Source organism: Lampris incognitus, chromosome 2 (assembly GCF_029633865.1).
Source record: "Lampris incognitus isolate fLamInc1 chromosome 2, fLamInc1.hap2, whole genome shotgun sequence".
Lineage (NCBI taxonomy): Eukaryota > Metazoa > Chordata > Actinopteri > Lampriformes > Lampridae > Lampris > Lampris incognitus.
Genome location: NC_079212.1, coordinates 115298741 through 115311837, shown reverse-complemented (window position 1 = coordinate 115311837; position 13097 = coordinate 115298741). Strand labels below are relative to the sequence as shown.

Genomic DNA, 13097 nt, shown 5'->3' with positions numbered 1-13097 from the left:
TCTGCAGGTGATATGTGTTCTCAGATAACATTCAGGACACTATGGATTTTGTGAATGAGGTGGGACATAATTAGGAAGGCGGGTGAAACAGTGGTCTCTTAGGATGTTACAGCTCTCTTCACATGCAATCCTGTTTATGAAGCAGTGGAGGTAGTCCATATGAAGTTAAATGATGACCCCACCCTTAGCAATAGGACCACCCTTAAAACTGACCATGTGTGTCTGCTTCTGAAGCTGTGTCTTCAGTCCACGTACTTCACATACAGGGGGCAGTACTATAGGCAGAGGCATGGGTATGCTATAGGTTCCTCAGTTTCACCTGTAGTGGCCAACTTGTATATTAGGAAGTGGAAAAGAAGACTCTGATGTCCTATCCAGGGACACCACCTAGCCATTTGTTCAGATTTGTGGATGACACCTGGGTTAAAATTAAATCTCAGGACGTACCACATTTCACCGGCCACATTAACTCTGTGGACAACCACATCAAGTTCACCAGGGAGGATGTGAAAAATGACTGGTTAGCCTTCTTAGACAGTGAAATTGCAATTGGTGATGGGGGAAATTTGTTTGTTGATGTTTATGCTAAACCAATACATACTGATCAGTACTTTAGGTTTGACTGTCATCACCCACTGGAGCACAAACTAGGAGTCATCAGGATGCTGTACCACCAAGCTGACAGTGTCCTCACTGACACAGCGGCCGGGGGAGGGGAGAAATCACACATTAAACAGGCCCTGGTTAAGTGTAGCTATCCTAACTGGGCATTTGTCAAAGCCAGGAAGACACCCAAACAGTGCACCAGCCAATCGAAGCGAGGACAACAGCTGCCTAAGTGTTAACCAGTGGTGATTCCGTATGTGGTGGGAGTGTCGGAAAAGTGGAATCGTGTATTTTCCAAACACCATGTCTCAGTTGCTTTCAAACCCCAAAACACACTCCGTCAGAAGTTGGTCCACCACAAGGATCAGGTCCCCTGGCACAAACAAAGCAATACATTGTTAAGTGCCAGGAGGATTGCCGTGGCTTATACATTAAGGAAACCAAACAGACGCTGGCCAAGAGGATGGCACAACACAAGAGAGCTAATGCGTGAGGCCAGGGGCCTCATGTATCAATTGTTACTATGGGCAAATTTGTGCACATACTCCCGCGGGATTTTTAGCCCTGAAGTTTGTCTCAGAGACCAGTATAGAACCTGGGTAACCCCTGAATTTAGACACTGATTAGCTAACATTGATGTCTTTGCAGGCCTGGATGATTGCTTGTTGCAAGAGGTAGACAATAGATGTTAGAAGGAAGAAAATACAAATAACCATCATGCTTTGCTACTGACTGTCAGACAATCTTGAGGGCTAAAAAATTCCATGTGTGTGTACACACAAATTTGCCCATAGTAACGATTAATACATGAGACCCCAGGTCTGTGCAGTTTACACCCATCTACAGGCCAGTGGCCACTCTTTCAAGGATGAGGTGTGCACATCCTTGATAAGGAGGAATGCTGGTTTGAATGGGGAGTCAAAGAGGTCATCTATGTGAAGAAGGAATGGCCATCCTTGAACCAACAAGGGGCTAAAAGTTCGTCTGTCATCATCTTACAATGCTGTGATTACAAACATTTCCAAATCCTCTGTGAATAGTACACATAGCCATTGAAACTGTAGTTAATGGTCACACCCATATTTGCATATGAAACGGATCATTGGTTTCAGTCGTTATGCAACTGTATTGTACTGTATTATTTATAAGGGAAGGGGGTACCTGCAGCCAGTTTAGACTGAAGAGGTCACTTAGTTGAGAGATGAAACGTATCTGTCAATAAACATATCCAGATGAACTGATTCAACCTTTGAGTACCTCTAATCATTTTCAAGTTGTTTTACTGCAGCATTTTTTAATAATTAAATACTCATACCCAAATATCCATCCATCCATTGATCCATTATCTGAGCCGCTTATCCTGCTCTCAGGATCACGGGGATGTTGGAGCCTATTCCAGCAGTCACTGGGTGGCAGGCAGGGAGACACCCTGGAGAGGCCGCCAGGCCATCACAGGGCCTGCGCACACACACACACACACACACACACACACACACACACACACACACACACACACACACACACACATATTCATACCTAAGGTCAAGTTAGTATGGCCAAATCACCTGACTTACATGTCTTTGGACTGTGGGAGGAAACTGGGGTCCCCGGAGGCAACCCACACAGACACAGGGAGAACATGCAAACATACCCAAATAGTCATACCCAGTATGCATACATTGTTATATCGTCCGATTTTAAAATTCCATTAAAAAAAACAAAAAAAACCCCCCAAAAAACATCAAATTATTATCAGCAAACTCAATCATATTCCTCACATGAACTACTCGCTTCAGGTCCTTCCACAACATTTCGATTGGATTAAGGTCAGGACTTTGACTTGGCCATTCCAAAACATTAACTTTAATCTTCTTTAACCCTTCTTTGGTAGAACGACTTGTGTGCTTTGGGTTGTTGTCTTGCTGCATGACCCACGTTCTCTTGAGATTCAGTTCATGGACAGATGTCCTCACATTTTTCTTACGAATTCGCTGGTATAATTCAGAATTCATTTTTCCATCATTGATGGCAAGCTGTCCTGGCCCAGATGCAGCAAAACAAGCCCAAATCATGATCCTACCACTACCATGTTTGACAGATGGGATAAGGTTCTTATACTAGAATGCAGGGTTTTCCTTTCTCCAAACATAACGCTTCTCATTTAAACTAAAAAGTTCTATTTTGGTCTCATCCATCCACAAATTTTTTTTCCAATAGCCTTCTGGCTTGTCCACGTGATCTTTAGCAAACTGCAGATGGGCAGCAATTTTCCTTTTGGAGAGCAGTGGCTTTCTCCTTGCAACCCTGCCATGCACACCATTGTTGTTCAGTGTTCTCCTGATGGTGGACTCATGAGCATTAACAGTAGCCTATGTGAGAGAGGCCTTTAGTTGCTTAGACGTTACCCTGGGTTCCTTTGTGACCTGGCCGGCTATTACACGCCTTGCTCTTGGAGTGATCTTTGATGGTCGACCACTCCTGGGGAGAGTAACAATGGTCTTGAATTTCCTCCATTTGTACATAATCTGTCTGACTGTGGATTGGTGGAGTGCAAACTCTTTAGAGATGGTTTTGTAACCTTTTCCAGCCTGATGAACATCAACAATGCTTTTTCTGAGAAATCTCCTTTGTTCTTGCCATGATACATTTCCACAAACATATGTTGTGAACATCAGACTTTGATAGATCCCTGTTCTTTAAATAAAACAGGGCAGCCACTCACACCTGATTGTCATCCCATTGATTGAAAACACCTAACTCTAATTTCACCTTCAAATTTCCTGCTAATCCTAGAGGTTCACATACTTTTGCCACTCACAGATATGTAATCATTTTCCACAATAAATAAATGACCAAGTATAATATTTTTGTCTCATTTGTTTAGTTGGATTCTCTTTATCTACTTTTAGGACTTGAGTGAAAATCTGATGATGTTTTAGGTCATATTTTTATGCAGAAATATAGAAAATTCTAAAGGGTTCACAAACGTTCAAGCACCACTGAAGCTCGACATTGTGTCAGAATGCCCTTCTTCACTTTGTTTAGCTTTTTTGAAAAAGGTACTTATTAGTGGCACATTTTTTTTATTGTGACTGCTTCTTTCACTTCCTGTTTCTTTTTTTTCCTTTCTTTTGGCAGCCCTGCTGAACTTTTAGTTAACGTCGTCCATTTTCTGCTGCTTAGCAATGTTTCCTGCAGACTTCTCACTGATGCAACCTGACTGATGATGGGTCAAGTAAAATTTAATTTCATTGTTTTTAACCTTGACTTGGCTCAAGAAAAACTGATCTTGAATCTGTGCAATGTGAGCCACCTGATCTCTATGCCCACCCACCTTGACTATTAGTCAATCTATACAGTGCATTGCCGCTTGTTACCAGTCACCACTTGCCCAGTCATCTCACCAATAAAACAATCAATCATGGGACTTAATTTTCTTGGAAACAACTTTTATCTCCTTCTGACTGGATCGAGATCAAAAGAATGGGTCAAGCTTTGTCACATAGTATTTCTCTGGAGCCCGACATAAAAAAAAAAAAAGATAAAAACATAAATGCACAATCCCCCCCCTCCCATCACGGAGGGCCCTTTTGTGCTCAGGGGCCCCCATATGGTAGATCTGGTGGTGGTAGGGGGGGGGATCTCACAGGAATTGAATATACTGGAGTTTGCTGATAAGAATTGCCATCCATGCATTATCCAAGCTGCTTATCCCAATCGGGGTCACGGGGTGCTGGAGCCTATCCCAGCAGTCATTGGGCAGCAGACAGGCAGACAACCAGGACAGGCTGCAAGGCTATCACAGGGCCAATTAAGATAAGAATTAAATTTTTTTTTTAAATCTGCCAATATAAAACTCAATGGAATATTGTTATGAATTTAGCATCTAATTATTAAAAAATGCTGCAGTAAAACATCTTGAAAAACATCACAGAGGTACTTAGGGACATGTTGAAAAGGAATATTGTGGAGTTTGCTGATGATAATTTGTTTATATTTTTTTTTGGAATTTTTAAAATATGCCTATGGACAACTGAATGGGATACCATGCAAGGCGATGTAGATGCACAATCGATTCTTAAGCCGCAATAGCGCGACCACACCTCTCCGAAGTGTAGAAGGCATGGCCACGGGCGTTGTCCATACGTTGTTTATATTAACATTTAGGCAACAAGCTTATCTGATTATCCTCATTATTGACGAGATTTCCAGAGGCTTCTTAGTTCACAAGACAGTTAATGAGGTCTGGTGAACCAAGAAGCCTCCTCAAAATACTGACTGGCTGCCTGTCTTTGCTACTGTTCATGAAGTTTTTTTTTTTTTTTATTCTGCAATAAACTTGGTGGTCCACCATACACCATCAGTGTATCTTCCTGTTACACTGAAACAACTTCTGGGTGCACTGAAAATTTTTTACATGCACACACGCACGCACATGCCACACCGTTTTCAGTATTCAGGAAGGTCTAGATTTAAAACTCAACCTGCCTCCTTCCTGTTACACTACAATAACTTCCAGGTGCACTGAAATTATTTTACACACAAACAATCAGACACACACACACACACAACACGTAGCCTATATTCTGCTGTGCGTGAAGGTGGTGGGGTGTGAAAATGTTCAGTGTGTGCACATTTTCAGTGCCTATGTGCATGTTTTCAGTGCATATGTGCACATTTTCTTACTTTCTTTTCTTTGGGGGGGGGGTTCCTCCCTTTTTCTCCCCAATTGTACTTGGCCAATTACCCCACTCTTCCGAGCTGTCCTGGTCACTGCCCCCCCCCCCCGCCGATCCGGGGAGGGCTGCAGACTACCACATGCCTCCTCTGATACATGTGGAGTCGCCAGTCGCTTCTTTTCACTTGACAGTGAGGAGTTTCATCAGAGGGATGTAGCGCATGGGAGGATTATGCTATTCCCCCAGTTCCCCCTGCCCCCTAAACAGGTGCCTCGACCGACCAGAGGAGGCACTAGTGCAGTGACTAGGACACATACCCACATCTGGTTTCCCACCCGCAGACACAGCAATTGTGTCTGTAGGGATGCCCGACCAAGCTGGAGGTAACGCGGGGATTCGAACCGCTGATCCCGTGTTGGTGGCAATGGAATAGACCGCTATGCTAACTGGACATCATGTGCACATTTTCAATGCATATGTGCAGGTTTTCCAGTGCTTGTGTACATATTGTTTCACTCTTGATGGAACCAGCTAGGCAGGCAGCTCTGCAGTGCTTTCGATTTTCCGCTACTTTTTCTCAGTTCTTAGGGTCGATGTTGAAGGTGATCAGTGTTCCCTTGATACAGTCCTTGTAGTGTTTTTTGGGAGCGCCTCTTTTTCTTTGGCCTTCAGTCAGGTCGGAGTACAAAATTTGTTTCGGGAGTCTGTTGTTTGGCATCCTCTGGGTGTGGCCAAGCCACTGCAGCTGGTGATGTTCAATTGTCGTCTCGATGGAAAGGAGATTGGCTCTTTCGAGAACTTGATTGTTGGTAACCCATTCTTGCCAAGAAATTCTCAGAATATTTCTCAGTTTTTGCTGGTGGAAGCGTTCTAGTTTATGGATTTGGCATTTCTAGAGGGTCCAGGCTTCACAACCATACAGGAGGGTTGAAAGAACCACTGCATGGTAAACCATGATTTTGGTTGATGTCTTGAGATCACAATCATAGAAAACACGGTGAAAAAGTCGGTCAAAGGCAGTGTGGGCAGCTTTCAGTCTGTTGGTGATATCTGGTTCTAGACTGCATGTTTCTTCGAGGATACTTCCAAGGTACTGAAAGGATATTGAACATGTTCTATAGGTTGGCCATGGATGGTGATTTGAAGCGGAACTCCTGGGGTATCCTGAGGCACAACAGCAAGCGTTTTGGTTTTCTTGATGTTCACAGAAAAGCCAAAAGTTTTGTAGGCCTGAACAAAGGAGTTGGTGATCAACTGAAGACCTTCTGGAGTCATGGCAGGAGCAGCATTATCATCGGCATATTGAAGCTCAATGATGATGTTGGTGGTTGTATTGTTCTTAGACTTCAAGCGCTGGAGATTGAACAGGCTGCCATCGAAGCGGTAACGGGTGTTGACTTTACCGTCGAGTGACTGATCTGTCTTCTGCAAGAGAGCAGCCAGGTATAAGGAAAATAACGTAGGCACTAGAACACAGCCTTGCTTTACTCCACAATCCATGGGGAAAGGCTCGGAAAGGGTTCCACGGAAACAGACACAGCCTTTCATGTCATCATGGAGGGCACGAATGATCTGGATGAATTGGTCAGGGCATCCAGATTTGGATAGCAAATCCCACAAAGTGACTCTCAGAAGAGAATCAAATGCTTTCTCAAGGTCGAAAAAGATGAAAAACATTGTTTTCTGTTCTCTTGCTTTCTCCATGAGCTGCCATGCTGCAAAGATCATATCGGTGGTCCCTCTGTGGGATCGAAAACCGCTTTGGGATTCAGGGAGAACTTCTTCAGCCAGGGTGGTGAGGCAATTCAGAAGGATCCGCGACAGGATTTTCTCAGCTGTTGAGAGGAGGGAAATTCCTCTGTAATTGCCGCACACTCCTTGGTCCCCTTTTTTGAAAATGGTAATGAGTCGGTTCTGGTCTGCATAGCCCTGGATCTCAAGTGCTTTACGTTGCCACCAAGCCTCCTTCATGGAGCGGCGTTGAGCTTGGGTGTTTGACTTCAGTTTCTTGTAGTGCTCTTCTTTTGACTTGGAGGTTCTATCTTTCTCCCAGGGGAGACAAGCTTGATTCTTTGTGCTAATCAGGTTGAAAATTTCCTGGTTGTTCTTATCAGAACAATCCTGGTGAAGTCTTTTTAGAATACCAGTTTCGGTTTCAGCTACAGTGAGGAGGGTCGTTTTTAGGTTTATCCAGTTTGGTATGAGGTTGTTTTCGATGAGGGCAACATCCTTTAGGACTTCTGTGACCTTATTCCGGAAGCTTCTTCTCACCTGAGATCTTCAAGCTTTCGGACGTCGACTTTCTTTAGCAGGATGGTCATGGAAGGGCATCTAGGCTTGGGTTTGAGTCGCAGATGGAGCTTGGAGATGACCAGCCTATGATCGGTCCAACAATCAGCAGCATGCAGGAGTGCCTTGGTGACATGGACATTCGATCAGTCCTTCATGCATACAATCACAAAGTCAATGAGATGCCAGTGGTGGGATCGCGGATGCATCCAGGTAGTTTTCTGGCCCATTTTGAGTTGGAAGATAGTATTTGTGATGATGAGGCCATGTTCCGCACAGAGGCCAAGGAGAAGGCTTCCATTTGAGTTGCATTTACCGACTCCATGCTTTCCAAAGATTTTGCTTCATGTTGTACTGTCTCTGCCAATGCGAGCGTTGAGGTCACCCATAAGGATGAGCTTGTCAGCTGCTGAAATGGCGGAAATAGTTCTTGATAGGGTGTTGTAGAAAGCTATTTTCGCCTCATCGTCAGCATCAAGAGTTGGAGCATAAATGCTGATGGCAGTCAGGAAGTATCCATTTTGAAGTGGTAATCTGATGGAGATAATGTGTTCATTAATGCAGACAGGTGTTAGATTCAGGTCACAGAAAAGTTTGGATCTGATCACAAAGCCAACTCCATGAATTCAGCAGTCCGTTTCTGGTAATCCTTTCCTTATGAACGTGTATCCGAGACCTGACTGCCAGACGGAGGCTCATACATCAACTTTAGTGCCACAGATAGAAAATAACAAGAGAAAGGGATTGATTAAAGAAACAATGTGGGAGACGGGAAGGAAATTGGGAAGGTGTAAATTATCTCCCCTCTAATTTGATATGGTTTAAGCTTTTACCTTCTTCTAATTCAGCCGCGCCTGTGTGTCTATACTACCGAGTGGGAGAGTGGAAGGTATAAGGTATGTTACATACACACAAACGTGTGTGTGTGTGTGTGTGTGTGTGTGTGTGTGTGTGTGTGTGTGTGTGTGTGTGTGTGTGTGTGTGATGGAATAAGAGACGAGGCCTGGAGCTACAAACACATAGTTCAAGGACATAGGGAACATCCGCAGAAGAAAGCTTTAATCCAGTGTGTGTGTGTGTGTGTGTGTGTGGTAATATCTCTGATGGCTACAACCTACAACTACCCTAGACTGTCTTCAAAATGATGAATTATGTGTGTGCGTCCATGTATGCGTATGTGCGTGTGTGTGTGTGTGTGTGTGTGTGTGTGTGTGTGTGTGCATTTGCATGCCTGTATTTGTGTCAGGGATTTTTATAATTGCGTCCTTAAATCTGGGCCAGCATTTTAATCATGATAAAGCTTCACTTTCCCTGATTTCAGAACAGACTCAAGTGGATGGAACGAAACGTTGTTTCTTGTTGTGAAGTGGGGCACGATTGTTACCCAAAGGGAATCATCAAGAAGTTGATTATGGTGTTTTCATCTTTTTTTCTACAGTTTTCAGATCATTTTTGGGGTTTTCTGTTTACAAAAACTTTTAATTAGGAAGTCATTTCCCCTTGATCCAAAGTCTTTTCACATTTTTAATGCCATTCAAAACCATTATGAGTTGACCAATCCGAAAACATGTAACAACGGGAAAAAATTATTGGGAGGCAGGGGCAGGCTCGCAACAAAAAGCAGCCTGGGAATTTGCTGTCACACAATCCCAGTTTGATACACCAAATTTGAGCTGACACGTTTGTCAATCATCGAATCATTGATTTAAAAAAAAAATCTGTTAATTTGTATTGTTTGTGTTAGGCTAATATGTAAAACATTGAAACTAATTTTCCAAGGTTTTTTCCCCCCATGTTTGTGTGTACAGAAAACAAGAATTCAAAATTGAAATAATAAATTACTTTAAAACTCTGTTGTTCAGTGGCTGGGCGTCACACAGAGCTGTCTCCGTAGAGGTCCCTACAAAGACTTCCTCAAAACTGTCCCTGTCTGTCTCAGGTTCATCTGTTTGTTAAAAATGCATAAAACAGACATCATTTGGAATGTCTGACATTAGCATCAATATTGTTGTATTCATTAGATTCATGATGAATAGTCCAACCTTGACATAGGCAGATACACATATGTGGTGTATCATGCAACATGCTTGCCAATCATTCTATTTATTGTAATGCAACAATACATAACTTGAAGGAAGTAGTCCAACGTGAGCATATGAATGATGTATAGTGCTTTAATTTACTTCACAGCCACACAATAAATATTCATTAGTGCACCTCTAATTGGATCTGTGGTGGTTCATGCTTCCTCCTCCTCCAACCTTTCCCGTTCTTGTTTGAAGCCATGTTCACCTGTTTGTTTAGATTGAGAGTAAGTATTTAACAAATCAGTTTTATTACCAGGCTGGCTATCAAATATTGCCTTATAGCCTTTAATGCAAAAAAAATTGATGAGTAGTCTAGAAGAAAATTATAAAATTTACATGTTTATTTTACCCATTTACAGCCGAAGTTGATGACCATTTTTTTAAACACATTTTATAAACATGAGCAATTTAGCGTAAACTTCTCTTTGTGCACTGAGTCTGACAAATTAAACCTTGGAAATGATCAAACCTGCAGCGGGACTCTAGCATTGAAACCCCAAGGTTAACAAAAACAGGTAGTTCTTTAGTTAGCTCATTTAGCTAGTTCACAGCATGTAAGCATGACAAAGCACCTGCTCCTTGCTCACTCCTCTTTGATGTTTCTGCCTCTTCACAAACTGTCCTCATCATCACCTGCAGACTGCTTAACTAGTTCTTTGATACACCATGTGGTGCAACCTGGACACATCGTCAGTAATGAACCTGGGGTCATCAGGTGTTTTGGGTCTTACCATCAGACACCCTCGCCCCAGTGACCCATCCAGGTGTGATCAAGCCCCGACTTGTGTCCAGTTAGTGCGTTATGCCATGCGTCACCCCTCTTCACCCAGAGTCAATGGGAAGCATTTTCAGTGGTTTCCAAGATGTTCCTAATGGTTCTTCTTCTTTGCCGCCCACAAATCCCCAAGAGTCCCAGGACCTAGTGTAGAGACTGGCCTGCAAAGCCCCTGCAGCCCACTTAAACTGGCTAACAGGTTGCCTTCCACCCATTCCTCTGACACTCAGCTACCAGATCTGCATACCTGGCTCTCTTCCTTTCTTGCACCTCCTCCATCTGATCTTCCCGGGGGACATATAGCTCTAGCAAAACCACTTGCTTGGTTGCCACAGATATCAGGACCGTGTCTGGCCTGAGTGTGGTAGCTGCAATGGTATCCGGTAACCTCAGTTGTTTCCTTAGGTTTACCAGGAACTGTCCTTCCCTTGCTGTTATGAGCAGCCCATCCTGGGTCTTTGGCTGGGGCTGGGACTGGGGCTGGGACTTCTCCCCTGTTCGAACCAAGGCAATGGTACATTTTGTTGGGTGCCACTGTTTGCTGTAGCTGATCCCAGTGGATGGTGTCTGCCACTGCCTGCAGAACTTGGTCATGGCAACAATGATACCACTCCTTTCCCAAGGCCTTTGGACAGCAACTCAAGATGTTCGCCAAGGATCCCCTTTTCTGGCAGAGTTGGCAAGCAGGTGAGTTTGCCATGCCCCAGTTGAACAGGTTGGAAGGGCTTGGGAGGACATTGTACATTGACTGGACAAAAAACTTGAATCAGTGTGATTCCACCTTCCACAGTTCTGCCCAGGTGAACTTTCAGCTGGTTGTATTTTCCCATTTGGTCCAGGCCCCCTGCTTGCACATACCCACTATTCTGCTGTAGCGAGCTTCCTCCACCTCTGCACGTACCTCCTCCTGGATTAGCTTTAATTTCTGCTTTTCTTTGGTTCTATTGTAGCAAGGTCTTGAGTTGCTCTCGAGCTCAGCCTGACCAGTTGCCACAGTGCCCATCAGGATGTTGTACCACAACCTTGCCTCAGCCCGCTCAACTGCCTCCTGCGCTTGCAACTTCCTTCCTGTTCTGACCTTGATACCCACAGAGGAGACCCTGGTCTCAGTGGAATCTTGGTAGAGAAAGACTACTCTAGCTCGAGTGACCTTGAACTCCTCTGCCAGACTGCTGAGAGGAAGCTGTAGCTTGGTGTTATGCCCGTAAGGGCAATGCTGCTTAGGCTCTATGGCAGGCCGAGCCACCTGCGCAGGAACTGGCTGATCTTCCTTTTGAAGCCCTCCACGATGGTGATTGGGACTTCGTAGATTAGCAGTGGCCAGAGAAGTCGAGGCAGGATTCCATGTTGCTATATCCAGGCCTTGAGGTTTCCAGGAAGCCCTGACTTGTCCACTGTGGAGAGCCAAGTGTTGATGTCATCACTGGTAGCCTGGCGTGCTGCTGTGTCCTTCAGATTCCTGGTGAAGATCTTACCCAGGCTCTTGACTGGCTTTTCAGTCACAGATGGAATTTGGGTGCCTCCCAAAGAGAAGCTGAACTGGTCAGCTACTCTTCCTTTCCTGAGGACGAGACTTGGATTTTGTGGGCTTGAAGTCCTTGAAGGAGCCACCGGGCACCACATCTGGGCACTAATGTAGTTGTTACCGATAGATCATCCATAAATGCTCTGATTGGGGGTTGTCAGGTGCTAGATTTGGACTGGGGACCTCTGCATGCCACTTCCGCAGACTTTACAAGTATATTCATGGGTCAGCGTGGACAGGGACACAGAAACTGTGCAGCCAGCTGTGATGATACTCTTTTCTAGCTGATGCCTTACCGATGTTAAGATTCTAGAGGACACCCTCAGGCTAAAGTTGTAACTAAAACCATCATCTTAGCACACTTTACAAAGCCTTTTTATTTTTTCGGTGCACCTTCTCTGCACCGCCGGCCACAGGTTTTCTCTTTCTATCCATATCAGCAACAGGTGCTAGATACTTTCAGTTGTGATGGCAACTGTTACCTGCTATTACGGATTGCACCAGCCGTGTCGCTGCAGCTAAGATGACCTATTGAATATATGTATAATCGTAGGGATGGGAACAAAAGACTGGCCCTCACCAGACTGGCCCACCGGGGAAAACTGCCGAACTTGCTTATGGCTAGTCCGTGCCTGTTGGGAGGTAGGTGGACTGATGGGCATACGTATATACCTGATGAATACTTTATCAAATGTTTATCATATTAGCTAGTATTAACTTGCTAAAAGGTTGCGAATTGTACTTAGCAATGGCAGGATTAATGGTTCAGCTTCCACTGAGGCAGCATTTATTAAAACTATGTATTTAGAAAAGACACTTTGGATGGCAGAATGCATCAAATGGCTTGCTTTTGGTCTCGTTTTACTATGATACTCACTTAGTGGAAAATGAGATGTAAGGATAAAGTTAAAAGTGTGAAGAAAGGAGGGGGAAACAGAGTTTTCAAGTCATGAGCTTGAGGTGGGCATAGAAAACACTCCAGTCACTTGAAAGATTTTGTCTGATTGACTGAAAGCTGAATAACATACAAAAATTTTCTTTTCAAGTCTAACACCCAATTTCTGATTCTCAAACTGATGTTCACGCTAGAGCGGGAAGAATAACATAGCAATTCCACATTTTAACTGGGGAATACC

The 13097-nt window shown here is 44.0% G+C and overlaps 1 protein-coding gene across 1 annotated transcript in view; it reads left to right on the top strand.

The window, feature by feature from the left end:
• LOC130131577 (copine-9-like) overlaps positions 1–13097 on the top strand; it is a 208637-nt gene that overhangs the window by 136700 nt on the left and 58840 nt on the right. The window lies entirely within an intron of this gene.